Genomic DNA, 13,997 nt, shown 5'->3' on the forward strand with positions numbered 1-13,997 from the left:
ATGAACTCAGAGGACTGGTTCAGACAACATGCTAAACCATGCTGCTTAACCACAAAATGGTTAAGGGAGTCCTTAACCATTTTGTGGTTAAGCAGCATGGTTTAGCATGTTGTCTGAACCTGACAATAGAGAGGTTTGTGTGAACACCCCTCTATTTATTTATTTATTTATTTATTACATTTTTATACCGCCCAATAGCCGAAGCTCTCTGGGCGGTTCACAAAAATGAACCGCCCAGACGGTTCAAAAATGAACCGTCTAGTCGCAGCCTGCTGTCATATGTTCAGTATATATGTGGTTAGGATTTTTTGTCCCAGTGCACATCACTTTGTACTTACATTTAAGCTGCAATCCTACACAATGACCTGGGAGTAAATGCCATTGCAAACCTGGTCCATCTGGCTCAGTATTGCCAGCACTGACTGGCAGAGACTCCGCAGGGTTTCAGTCAGAAGCCTTTCCCAGCCCTACCTGGAGATACCAAGGACTGAGCCTGGGGGCTTCAAGCAGGTGCTCTACCACTGAGCTTACATCTCAGTATACATGTATAGAATTTCACTGTTAAGCTCATTTGCCTTTTTGTGGCCCATTCACTCAGTCTGGACAAATCCTCTTGAGCTCTTTGCAGTCTGCTTCTGTTTTACTGTCCTGAATAATGCAGTGCAATCCATAAACGTGGCCACTTTACTGCTCATTCCTAACTCCAGATCATTTATGAATGTTAAATAGCACCAGTCCAAAACTGATCCTTGGGGAGTCCCAATCTTCTAAAAGTTGGTCAGTCAGGATTTTCCTGCTAATACTTATTCAACATCTATCTATGTACTTAATAAATCTAGCTTTAATAACACTTCCTACAACTTACCTGGGACAGGGAGATGGTTAATAGACCTGCAGTTTTCTTGCTCACTCCTTAATACCTTCCTAAGAACTGGGGGGTTGTCTCTATACTATTTCTTTGTAGCAGGGAGTTGCATAGGCCAGCCTACCTTAACTGAGGTACAGGGATCGGCTCTAAAGATATCAGGACAGCTGCCCCATTTCAGGCAGAGTTTGCTGATCCAGGGGCTCTAAGTCCGGGTTGCCAACAAGGTGCCCATGGGCACCCTTCTTGGCACGTCTCTCAAAGTCTACTTACCATCTCCTGTTATTTCTTCTCCCCTTTCACACACAACTTGTATCCTATCTCTGCTTCCAGTTTCTTTCATCCCTTCCTCCTCCTACTTTTACATTCACATCCTTTTATAACAGCTTCTCTCTCTCTCATGCCCTTCCACTTTATTCCACTTTTTAAAACATTATGATTAAGAATAATAAAATTTGCTTCATTCTCTAGCCAACTCCTGCTGCCTCACCTGCCTGTGCAGTGTGCATGGTGCAACCATGGCATGGAAACAGTCCAGCCAAGTGGCCCTGGGCATTCTGCAGCACTGAGGCCCACCTGAAGATTGGCTGAGACTGATTTGAGGAACACTGCAAATAGTCCATTGTAACAAAAGCAGAGTCCTGGAGCATCCCATTTATTGCGTCACAACCTCATTTCTTATTCTTCTGTGGCATAAGGTTGTGCCACAATAATGTTTGCTTTTAAGATGCCCCAAGATTCTTTTTTTAAAAAAGTTAAGATATATAGATACACACACACACACACACACACACACACATATAGATATAGATATAGATATAGATATATATAGATTTATGAATTATTACATGAAAAACCAATGAAAAGTGAGGAACATATGGTTTCTGGAAAGTACACATTAAAATAAACCATTTCCTCAGCTTCTGCTTTCTCTGATGTGCATTTTTGTATACATAGTAGGGATTGGGTCTAGGCAAGGCAAAATCACTCCCCTCTTGTCCTGAGACCTTACGAAAAGCTTTATCTGGTTCTCATGAGATATTCAAAAATTGACAACAACATTTTCAGGAAGTATGCTACATTTTTGAACTTAGGCTGCCATCCTATCAAAGACAAGGCTTTGAACCCATCCCCCCTCCCAATCAGGGTTTTCTGTAGAAATCTGAAATGGTGTCCCTAACTCTCCTTTTTCTTCAGCATACATTTATTTTCAAATATACAATGCATTCACTGTGTATGCATTAATGCTCAAAAGAGGACAATCCATTATAAGCTTTAAGCAGTTCATTACAACTTTGCCTTTAAATCCATTAATAAAAGTCTTTAGCTACTCCGCTGCCTTAAATTAAAGATGCCAAAAAGTCTATTTGCATCAGAAAAATATTCTTCCCAGCATTGCATTTGAGGTGGGAATGGAATGGACAAACACTTTCATTTCCTTTGTTACTTACAACACATACTTGCAGGGCTGGTCCAATATGTTATGCTGTCTGAGGTAAAGTCAAGATAGTGCTCCCCTCCCTCAACCATTTTATGTACAGAAGCTGTTGGGATATCATCTACTGCAGAGGTGGGCATGAGGCAGTTCTCTAGGTGTTTGGGGCTTCAATTCCCAGAAGCCCTTGCCAGTATGGCCAATGATTAGAAATGCTGGGAGTTGATATCCAAAACATCTGGAGCTCTACTTTCTGCCCACTCGTGTTCTACTGCACTTGATGGTAGCAGTTTAGTGGGGGAAGGGTTACTGGGCAGCCCATGTGGCACACACAGCTTTGTCCTCCAACTCCTTGGTGTTGCTCACTCACTGCTCTGCCTGACTGCCTCCCACCCCCAGTATCTGCCACCTCAGATGGCTGCTTCACTCTGCCTAATAGCAGGGCCAGCCCTGCATTCTTGCACATTTCCTAGGAAGTAGGCCTTATTTATCACAGTGGAACTGGCTTGCAAGTAAGGGTACTGAGGTATGAGAGGCAAAATAATATTTGTGTAAAAAACTCAAGACTTCAAGTTGAACTCCACACAGAGAAGATTTACAGGGCTAGTCAGGCAAAGATTTGAATCACCTTTCTTTTTCATGTAACAAATCAAAGAAAAAGACAGGAAACATCACTTAAAATAAGGCCGAGATTACTAGAGTGACCATATGGAAAAGAGGACAGGGCTCCTGTATCTTTAACAGCTGTAGAGAAAAGGGAAGTTTAGCAGGTGTCATTTGTATGCATGCAGCACTTAATGAAATTCCTTCTTCATCACAACAGTTAAAGCTGCAGGAGCCATGCCCTCTTTTGTATCTGGTGAAGAGGGCAGCTTTAACTGTGGTGATGAAGAGGGAATTTCACCAGGTTCTCCATATATACACATCATACCTGCTGAAATTTCCTTTTCAATACAACTGTTAAAGATACAGGAGCCCTGTCCTTCTTTTCATATGGTCACCCTGCAGTTGCCACCATTTTTCCTGGCCCTGCTTCTGTACCTTTAATAGCTTAAGAGCCGCCCAACCTACAGAATTTAGCAGGGAAAACTTTTTTACTGGCATGAAAATCCATGATGGAAAAAGCTTCACCTGATAACTTAGTGTATCAAGCTGCTGTTAAAAAGCAGAGCAGCAGTGCCAGTAAGAAAAGAAAAGATAGTAACCTTATTCTCTCCTTGCTTTTGATAAGAGTCCCCTGCTCTCCTAGCATTACCAACATAAGGGTTGTCTCCTTGGGTTGCCAACATAAGTTAGTGGTAGGATTCCTGTGTCTGACAGGTTGTGTGACAAGCAGAAATTTGGCAGGAGAACCCTTTCCCATTATTGCAGATATATGTCAGATAATGGGAAATAAGAAATTAGGAGAAAATACAAAGAAGGGAGATAACTCCACCCTCCTTAAGGAAATACATAACATAGAAAACCTAGTTCACAGAAGGGGATTGAAGCAGCAGGAACTGGAGAGGACAGTAAGTGGCAAGGTTGTGTTGATAATATAACATGTATATTATGGGTGATGTTGATGTGTAATGCTTGGGTTAATATAGAGCAGGGGTGGGGAAACTGTAGCCCTCCAGATGTATTTGACTACAACTGCCATCACCCCTGACTGTTGCCCACCTGGCTAGGACTTCTGGGAGTTAGAATTCCCCACCCCTGATGCAGAGATAACACAGGCCTGGAATTTGCACCATACTGGAAAGATAAATACCACTGGATCCTTAGTTTGCACATAGTTGGGACATTCAAAAACAAGCAAGCTGTCTAGGGTTGGGCAGAAAGTAGGTCTTCAGATGTTTGGACTTCAGCTCCCTGCATTCCTGACCATTGCCCATCCTGGCAGGGGCTTCTGGGAGTTGAAGCCCCAAACATCTGGAGATCCAACTTCTATCCACTCTCGATCTAGGGTATGCCTTGTGTTTTGGCTCCTCCCTTCCCCATTATTTTAAAAATCTAAGATAAGCATATTTCTCTTAGTGGATTATTTTAGGGCTACATTTATACAAATCAACAGGTCAGGAAACAGAACTGCACCCTATATATTTCATATATCTCAGCTTGGTGATTGATGGGGCAGAGTTTGGGCAATGGCACAAGTTTCTAGCCCAGAAAGAGAGCATTCCTTCCTTCTTCACTATCAGATAGAAGCTAAGGAGAATAGCTCCAGCTTCAGATGAAGTGGATTTCCAATTCAAAATCTGTTTTGATGTACACAAAGCAGAAATGGGAGAATGTGCTTCTCTTCAATTATATGCAGGCTACAGCAATATATTTTGTCATTGTATAATGTCTGCATTCATTCCTACATATTGTAGTGTGAATAAGCCCAGGCAGATACAGGCAGATACAGTAAGGACATAGCAGTATAGATAAGTTTCAAAGGCACAATGGTCAGCACCACCTTTGGATATTTATCTTAGGGCAGATAGCCTCAAGGAAGAGCAGCATTTACAAAGGCAGAAAATGAAAGTCGTAACTATTAACCCAGCACCTTAAAACAGACTAAGCACTTTAGAAGTAAACAGACAAGATACCTGGCCAAAGTGGCTTAAAATGTAACAGATGAATGGGAAAAGCAAAGAAACAGGGAAAACAAAGGATGGAAAGAAATTAAATTATTGCATGAAGGGAGAAGGGGATTTTATACCCTAAATGCCAATATAAAATCAACTCTCACGAATGTATCTGGGATAAAAGGAGTGCAATGTAGCTTCCCAGTTACTAGCACCTGAATGCTCCTGACTTCAGAGAGAGAGATGTAGACAGATGCTGTCAATGAGCTACAGATAAGACTCGTATTAACTATATAGATCTTCCTACCCACACCCTTTCAAATTCATTCAGAAAATGTGCACTGAGGCTATTCCTCGAACTTAGCGTTACCATTATTCACTTGGCTTCGGTCACATGATCCTGTGCACTACACACTGGCCGGAACATTTCTTTTTGTTTGTGGCCCTAGCAGCCGTCAAGACTGCTAGCTGCACCACTGGTAGCGTAGCGTATGGAACTCTTTACCTTGGTGAGGGGGAAAGGGTAGGTAGGTTTTGATCTTGCGCCCCTCTTTACTCCTTAGAGCATTCCGCACACATTCACAGGGAAACTGAGTATAATAGGCCCCATTGTCAGAAAACTCCTTGATCTTTTCGATTCAAATGCCAATGATGAGAGAGCTTTGGCAATAGCTGTCACAGTGGGTCCGTGCGGTAGCCTAACTTGCACAGATGTGAAGCATAAATGAGAAATAACAGAGGAGAGAGAGAAGAGAGGCTGGAAGGACTCAGGGAGAGCCAGGAAAAAAAGGTGCAAGGCAGAGGCACAAGTACCTGGATTCCCTGTGAGAAGGAAGCGCCCTCCCTTTGAACAAAAATCAATGACTATGAACACACACCACTATATTAAGGAGGAAAATGCAACTAGCTCCAAAGATCATGTTGAAAAATCACCGAGAGAGACTTTATAGAGACAAGACAGAATGGGAGGCAATAATTGCCAATATATTGTTGCCAATGTAAACCTCTTCCTTTTTTGTGTGCCTCCATAGTCTCTGGTGAAACCAGTTCTGCAGCTTTTTGTAACATGTAGGAGCTGGGCAACAGGTAGAGCCGAAACATTTCACTTCCAGCTAGCAATTCAACAGTGTAGGTGGAAAGTGTATGCATATGGCAGTTTGCAAGTCACCTGCAGGAATCCACTTCTCATGAGAACACTCACAGTTAAGAGACTTTACAACAACATGGTAGCTTCAGGCAAAGTCTACTTTTATGTGGATCTGACAAAACATACTCTTCAGAACAATTGATAAAAGAATTCACATTTGTAAGGATTTCTCAGGTAACCTATGGGACAATACACCCACTTCAGCCAATGCTAAAATGGTGCTTTGGCAGGATAAGGGAGCTTAGTCAAACGATAATAATAATAACAACAACAACTTTATTTCTTACCCACCTCTCTATTCTGATCAAGGGGGGAACAACAGTAAATATAAAATACATAAAACTGAAAACATAATATACACTGTTAAAATATCCTAAAATCATTTTAAAAAACATCCTAAAATTACACTGGATAGGCCTGCCAGAAGAGATCAGTCTTTATAGCTTTCTTGAATGCTGATAGACTATTAAGTTGAGGAGTCTCCTCCGGCAGGCCATTCCACAGTCTGGGAGCAGCAAAAGAGAAGGTCCTCTGGGTAACAGTTGTCAGTGAACTGTTCATTCATACCTTTTCCAACTTCCTAAAAAAGTTCTAATATATTTGCAAATCTTCTCTCATGTCCCAGAGAGGTCCGCCTGGTGCCTACACTGTACTCCTTTCGTCGCCAGCTGAAGACCTTTTTATTCTCTCAGTATTTTAACACTTAATTTTAACTTAAATTTAAATTTTACTGTTCTAACTCTGTATTTTAATCTTATATCAATTTTGCTGCATGGTTTTATCCTGGTTGTGCTTTTTATACTGTATTTTGTAATTGTGCTTTTAACATGTTGGTTGTTTTATTATGGTTTTAATTTTTGTGAACCGCCCAGAGAGCTTCGGCTATTGAGCGGTATAAAAATGTAATAAATAAATAAATAAATTTAGGACAATCCTCAGTTCTCTCTCAAGTTGTTAGTCACTTAGGAATACAGGGCTTTTCTACACAGGTATTTATCACGCACTCATTCCCTACTCACAGTTGTTTACTGATTCTTTAGACAAAATTGTGACCCTCTGATTTTATTTGTGTGTCTTTCAGGAAGCTTTTGGGGGGGTATGAAAAATGTGGCATTTAATTGTGAAAATGCAAGGAACTGCTTTTTTCGCTTCTTTATTTGTGCTATTCTGCTATACCATAGTGCCACCTAGAAGTTATGCAGCAGAAAAGCAGGAAAGGAAATTATTTTTGTGTAATGCTTGGATTTCAATTCTGTGGCAAAACTGAAAGTAACATAATTTTTCGATCCGAGACTTTGTGTAGAATAGCTCAGAGAGGTAGAATGTAATCTCTTGTTTTGTATGGACGGAGGATCCAGTAGTGGCAGTGACACCATGTTGGTAACTTGTATTTGAGGTGATGCAACTTCTATCCAGGATTGGCCCAAGGTATTTTGCTATCTGATGCAGAATAGCAAATTGCACTTTGATTCTGGGGTGGGACAAGAGAAAGACACTGGTACTCAAAACTGGCCAGGCACTTCAGACAAAAACTCATGTAAGCATCTCTCCCTGATAATACATTAGGGGTGCAATCCCATGCATATTTAGACAGGAAAAAACATGCTGGCTGGGGAATGCTGGGAGTTGTAGTCCTTTTTTCCATCTAAACATGCATAGGATTACACCTTAAACTAACAATTTACTGCCCTACCATGTTATCCCCGAATTGGTTCCCTGTGGCAGCTGCTGCAGCCTTTATTCATACATGCAAGTCACCAAGTGATGCAGATGTATGAACGCTTACCACAGAGAATTCTCACACCTAGAAAACATTTTGTCCACGTTAACAAAAAATAGAATTAGTTGTGTTTATTACAAGCAGTGCAAGAATTGTGACAGGCTCCACTGCAGTTCTAAGACAAGGCTTGAACCCTGGTAGTCACCACATTTGTAATGTAAGAAGAAAAATACCAAGTGCTGATATAGCTTTAACTCTAAGCTAAGATTTTTTTTCTTTGTGTACTACATTTTTGAGGAAGACATACAAGAAAGTGTGTCCAGCCATTTCCCAGCAGTCAATAAAAGGGTTGAATTGTGTTAAGTTTTTCATTCCAAAATTTGTCATATTCCTTTTTTAAAAATGTGTTTTAATAAAGGCTTATTATAAAGCCTATACTTGACAAAGTACCACCCTCAAGCAAACAAAAATCCAGTGTAGACAAGAAGCATGTTTCAGATCTTTACAAATGTTTTGTATCCCTGTGTGAACTAAGTGAAATAATATCCAGATTACAATCACTACATCATATCCTCCATATGACGAGTTTGCACGGCACTTTGAAGATAAAGTCGCTCAGATTCGTCATGAATTGGACACCACACTTAATGTAGCTCCACTAGTAGAGGCGTTCAGAGCGCCATCCGGTTCAGTTTTATTGGATGAGTTTCAGTTATTGAGGCCTGAGGATGTGGACAAGGTGCTTGGCCAAGTCCGGTCGACCACCTGTGTTCTTGACCCTCGTGGCTCATTACATCAAATAAGGAGGGGATCGCCGGCTGGGTCCAGGAGGTTGTAAATGCCTCCTTGAGAGAGGGAGTGGTGCCGGCCTCTTTAAAAGAGGCGGTAATTAGACCACTCCTGAAGAAGCCTAATCTGGACCTGGAGGATGTTAACAACTACAGGCCGGTGGCTAATATCCCTTTCCTGGGCAAGGTGCTTGAGCGGGTGGTTGCAGGACACCTCCAGGCACTCTTGAATGAAACGGATTATCTAGATCCATTTCAATCGGGTTTCAGGCCTGGTTTTGGAACGGAAACTGCCTTGGTCACCCTGTGGGATGACCTCTGTCGGGAGAGAGACAGGGGGAGTGCGACCCTGTTGGTTCTCCTGGACCTCTCAGCGGCCTTCGATACCATCGACCATGGTATCCTTCTGGATAGGTTGTCTGAGCTGGGAGTTGGAGGTACTGCGTTGCAGTGGTTCTGCTCCTACTTGGATGGCCGATTCCAGAAGGTGGTGCTGGGGGATTATTGCTCTGTGCCGTGGCACCTAAGCCACGGGGTTCCACAGGGCTCTATCTTATCCCCTATGCTGTTTAACATATACATGAAGCCGCTGGGGGAGGTTATCCGGAGATGTGGACTGAGGTGTCATCAATATGCGGATGATACCCAGCTCTACCTTTCCTTTTCATCAAACCCAGGTGAGGCAGTGACTGTTCTGAACCAGTGCCTGAGCACAGTAATGGACTGGATGAGGGCTAATAAACTGAGACTCAATCCAGACAAGACGGAGGTACTGTTAGCGGGTGGTTCATCTGTCCGGCGAGGTGATGTTTGCCCTGTCCTGGACGGGGTTGCACTCTCCCTAAAGGATCAGGTCCGTAGTTTGGGGGTGCTCTTGGATCCAGAACTGTCACTTGAGGCACAGGTGAACTCAGTGGCAAAGAGCACCTTTTATCAGCTTAGGTTGATATACCAACTACGCCCTTATCTGGACAGAGATAGCCTAGCTACAGTTATCCATGCTCTGATAACCTCTCGCTTGGATTACTGCAATGCGTTATACGTGGGGCTGCCTTTGAAAACGGTCCGGAAGCTTCAACTGGTACAAAATAGGGCAGCCCGTTTACTAACAGGGACTGGCCGACGAGATCACATTATGCCAGTCCTTTTCCAGCTTCATTGGCTGCCAGTCCAGGTCCAGGCCCAATTCAAAGTGCTGGTATTGACATTTAAAGCCCTAAACGGTTTGGGGCCAGGTTATCTGAAGGAACGCCTCCTCCCATATGTACCTACCCGGACCTTAAGATCATCTACAGGAGCCCTTCTCCGTGAGCCCCTGCCAAAGGAAGTGAGGCAGGTGGCTACTAGGAGGAGGGCTTTCTCCGCTGTGGCACCCCGGTTGTGGAACGAGCTCCCCAGAGAGGTCCGCCTGGCGCCTACACTGTACTGCTTTCGTCGCCAGCTGAAGACCTTTTTATTCACTCAGTATTTTAACACTTAATTTTAACTTAAATTTAAATTCTACTGTTCTAACTCTGTATTTTAATCTTATAATCAACTTTGCTGTGTGGTTTTATCCTGGTTGCGCTTTTTATACTGTATTTCGTAATTGTGCTTTTAACCTGTTGGATGTTTTTTGTGGTTTTAATTTTTGGGAACTGCCCAGAGAGCTTCGGCTATTGGGCGGTATAAAAATGTAATAAATAAATAAATAAATAAATAAAATCCTACAAGAAACAGAGAACATTCATTATTGGATGGATTAGAAATGTAATAAATATTATTATTATTATTATTATTATTATTATTATTATTTATTAATAAATAATTTAATAAATTAATAAATTTAATTTAATAAATTTAATAAATTAATAAATAATAATTATTTATTAATAAATAATTTATTTATTATTATTATTTATTATTAATAAGCAAGACATGACTACGTTGGTGCATGGGCAGCTCTCTTACCACTTGCTTTTAACTTCTCAGTACTCACTTCTCTTCCAACCAAGTTTGTCTACTGCAATGGAATTCTACCTTCTGCAAATCCCTTCCAAACTGACTGCTGAAAAATTCACTTATGTCCGACCGCAGAAGATGGTGGAGAGTATTAGGTGGAGGTGAGGGGTTGGCAAAACCAGTTCCCATAGGGCACAGTCACTTACATCAACTGAGTGCTCCCCAGAACACAGAGAATATTTATTCTTCAGCTAAGGGGAAGATTGGTAGTGGCGGTGCTTTTTACCAAGGAAGTTTCCTGGGACACTCTTTGTTCTATAGCAAAATAAAAGGGGGGGGGACTCTAAGGAGAGGTTAGCACCAAATTAGTGCCAAAGACTGTCAAACAATGGTTATAATGTTAAAATTTATTTTGCACATAAGATTTGTTTTCTTGAGGTAGACTTTCAGTTCTTAATGGAGCATCCACCAATGGTACATGCACATTGTTACATTAGCTGCTGGTTTTTAACATACTTAAATGCCTGTTGTATTCAGAGTGGTCAAAAAGTGGCAAAAGGGTAATTTAACTCTGCCCCTTTCCATCAAGGCAAATTAGTGAACTGCAGGTCCAATGTCTATATTAATACAGGGCACAGCGCTTCCATTTAAAATGTGTTTAAGAGGATGGAAACATAGAAAATCAAGTGACAGAACACCACAGGATCATCAAGGAGAATTCCAGGCACTGCGTGGCAACTTTCAATATCTTCTCAATTTCTAGTGGTAGTAACACAGATCTGGCTGGTTTACATGTTACTTAGCATCAAGGAACTTAAAACTGAAATAAAACAGCATCCTCTAGTGGATATTCACATGTTGCAATTTGAATGTTTCTTTCAAGGATGGTTTTAAGTACAATACACTTCGGTACTTCTAAGGAACCCCCTTAACAAAACAGTCCTTGCTTGAACACTGGCTAGACTTCTCTCTCTCTTTCTGCCCTTTCATGAGGCGAGCGGCTTGCAGTATCGTCCTTTGAACTGTGCTCAGCAAACTGCAACTTTTAGGTAAGCAGCCCATAAAATCTGGAGATCCCTATCCTATTTGGCAACAGCCAAGGAAGAAAGAAGCCAACCAGAATGATTAACAAAGAAGGGGTATATAGAAACATCACAAATTCTTTTCTTCCTAACCTTGAACAGACTAGAACATTTTCTGCAAAGGGCTGCTGAGTCTTTCCTTGGCAAGGTCTATCCTCTAAAATACACACACTGCCTTCAGGCATAGCAAAAGTCCAGTCAGGTCTCGAAGTTAAGAGCATCATGAAAAATTGCTTTAGAATCCAAGGTTTGGCTCCGATGATTGAGAGCCCACCCAACATCCATGCTCCACATCAATGGTGTCGATCTGTTTTTAAAAAACACCATAGAGTTGTGTCTCCTTCCATTCTTACTAGCTAAAACATGGAGTAGAATCACAAATCCCAGCCACCACCTTTCATTCTAGTCTGTGTTAACACAGCAAGACCTTGCAATTTATCATTCAGCTTTCTGTTCAGCTGGAAACGCAGTACAAGTCAGGAACCATAATTGTGTAGAAAAGTTTTTGTACTTTGATGTCTTTAAAATGGTTTATGAATATATTGCATAAAATGTGCTGGTTTTTTTATGGTTCCTGACTTATATGCTGTGCCTTAGTTTTATATGGTCAGGAATAAATTTCCCATTTTTGTTCCAATAGCATCCTGCTCAGCATCAATTTGGCAACCGCTACAATAGAAGATTTTGGGACTGAGGTCATTTACTTCTTAAAAGTTATCAATCAAGGGAAGACCCCACAACCAGCATAAGAATGCAATGTTTAAGAGTAGCCTGAATTATTGAGCAGGGGGTTAGACTCGATGGCTTTATAGGCCCCTTCCTAGTCTATGATTCTATGTGATTGTAGACAGAAATTAAGACAGGGAAACAGCTTGTTTCAAAGGCTCTAGTTGGAGTCCTTCCCAAACTGTCAAGGATGAAGACTGAAATGTGATGTCACGCTCATTGTTGGTCTTCTCTAGCACAAGCATTTGGGTTTACTTTTAACTTGGTACTTCTGGGTTCACTTTCATGCTTTGCCTTAACTCCTCAGATCAGATGTTATTTAGTCAGTGTGGGATTGGGATCACAGCAGCCTACAATTCCTTGGCAATGCTCACACCATGCTTGGAGCGATATCCATGTTTTAGACCTATAGGGAGCCCACAGAAATCCCTCGCCTCTAAAGTTATGCTTTATTCAACAAGAGTTGTACTTCATAGGAGGTAAAGGAGGTCAGTTTCAAGCATTACGTTCCCATTTTATTATTAGCTGAGCAAAATGAGGCCTCGGGTTTATGGGGCTGTTTGGCATCGTGTTTGCAATGTAGTACATCCACAGAACACTGGGATACCACCAGTTCAAATACCAGTGACACCCATACCCAGATTCAAAGTGGGAAGGCAAATGAAAAAATATGGTACAATGCTGTATCTCCGTCAAAAACTGAGATTTTGGAATGAAAGTTAACTTACATACTGTATTTTTTTTTCAGGGACAAAACCCTGCCTGCCTGACCTCTGAACCAATTTGGAAGGAGACAGAAAACAGGGTGGTTGTAGTCCTGTATTGCAACCTTATGCCCACTTACTTGGGAGTATATCCCATTAAATTCAAAGGACTTCCCTAAGCAGAAGTACAAAGCTGCAAGATTAATCAGGAAGGGGCCAATTCAAATCTCACCTCTACCGTGAATTATTTAAGTGGGGAAGTCATTCTCTTATACTTAGTCCCTTTATCTGAAGTGCTGAGGACACAATACTGACCCACCTTATAGGTCTGTTGTAAAAAAAATTGCAATGAGACAATTTATGTCAAACAATATAAATGCCAAGTATTATTTTCACTGTGTTGTATCTATTATGCATGACAAAGATACAACACAATGCAACATCCAACTAAGATGGTGAGATTAGTGTAACATATATGCATCTTTATGCATGCTATGCTCTGTTTAAAGTTCAAACTCTGCATCTATTGGGGGCGGGGAGTACAATGTATATTTAGTATGTGCCTTAAAGATACTGGAATGAAAGGAGGTGCAGGTGTTGAGGATATTTATACATTTCATATAGAAATCGAAGCTTGACCCTGCACCTGTTTCAAACAGCAAACACTTTGCTATTGTTTTGCTTTGCAAACTTCTGCTTTGCTATTGACAATCTATGCTTAATTCAAGTACTTCATTCAGGCTGTGCCTATTAGGAAAAACCACATCCATGATCCAGCACCACCACAGAGGACACACTTTCAAAATGGGGCCTTCAAGGCCATGCAAAAATGTACTAAAAAATAGTGAAATAGGAAAGTTTATTTTTAAATTTATTTTTAAAGGAAGAGATAGAAAGAATTCTAAGAAGAGTTTGAAGTAGTTTGAAGAGAAAACTCAGCTACAGCGATCTCACATGGAGAAACTTCCCTACGAGGCACCAGGTGAGGCGGTCAACAAAGGAACTGAGGGGAGGGCGGGAACATTAATTTTTTA

Source organism: Elgaria multicarinata, chromosome 3 (genome assembly GCF_023053635.1).
Source record: "Elgaria multicarinata webbii isolate HBS135686 ecotype San Diego chromosome 3, rElgMul1.1.pri, whole genome shotgun sequence".
Lineage (NCBI taxonomy): Eukaryota > Metazoa > Chordata > Lepidosauria > Squamata > Anguidae > Elgaria > Elgaria multicarinata.